The sequence below is a fragment of the Octopus bimaculoides genome, chromosome 2 (genome assembly GCF_001194135.2).
Source record: "Octopus bimaculoides isolate UCB-OBI-ISO-001 chromosome 2, ASM119413v2, whole genome shotgun sequence".
NCBI classification, from domain to species: domain Eukaryota; kingdom Metazoa; phylum Mollusca; class Cephalopoda; order Octopoda; family Octopodidae; genus Octopus; species Octopus bimaculoides.
In genome coordinates this window covers 28,160,750-28,161,708 of record NC_068982.1, presented here as the reverse complement: position 1 = coordinate 28,161,708, position 959 = coordinate 28,160,750, and the positions used below count along the sequence as shown (strand labels likewise).

The 959-nt window shown below is 37.7% G+C and overlaps 1 protein-coding gene across 1 annotated transcript in view; it reads left to right on the top strand.

Annotated features, from left to right (window-relative positions):
• LOC106872747 (cartilage oligomeric matrix protein) overlaps positions 1–959 on the top strand; it is a 130,240-nt gene that overhangs the window by 93,645 nt on the left and 35,636 nt on the right. The window lies entirely within an intron of this gene.

The window sequence follows — 959 nt, the reverse complement described above, 5'->3', positions numbered from 1 at the left end:
TATATATATATATATATATATATATATACATACATACATGCATACATACATACATACATACATACATACATACATACATACATACATACATACAGTAATGGCGCATGTCTTAATGATTTTAAAGTGTTGCAAACAGGTCGCGAGATTGTGGTTTCGATTTCCAGACTGGGCGGTGCGTTGTGCTCTTGACCAAAAACTCCATTTCACGTTGCTCTGTGACAATTTCAACAACTGAAGTGTGGTACACTTGAGCATCTGTACAGGCAATGTCGATTCGATAAGAGTAGAGAACTTATGAGAGTACAAACATTTGATCCGATAAACAAACCATCTGTCTGATTATTCAGCAAGAAATTGAGTAACCCTCCCCGTCGTCTAATAACGTAAGTGTTCATTATGTGTATGTACGTATGTGTGTGTGCATATGTGTATGTGCATATATACATATGGAAATATGTATATATGTGTGTGCGCATGTGTGTATATATTTACATACATACAAACATACATACATGCCCAAAGAAGTCGACTCAACTGCAACGTGTGTGTGTGTGTGTGTGCGTGTGTGTGTGTGTATGCGCGCGCCTGTGTGTGTATACTGATATAAATACATGCATACACATATATACATACACACACACACACATACACACACACATACATACATACATACATACATACATACATGCATATACACAAGGCTGCTGGCTGGCAGAGTCATTAGAGCGTCGGAAAGATTGCTTTATGGTAACCGTTCCGGCTCTCAACCCTCCGCGTTCAAATCCCGGTGTGATCACACACACACACACACACATATTTATATATGCCTCATTCTCTCATCTCTGTCTGTCTCTCTCTCTCCCTCTCCCTCTCTCTCTCTCTATTTATCTATGTATCAATTTCTTGTTCACCCCTTTCACTGTCTCTTTATATATATATATATATATATATATATATAT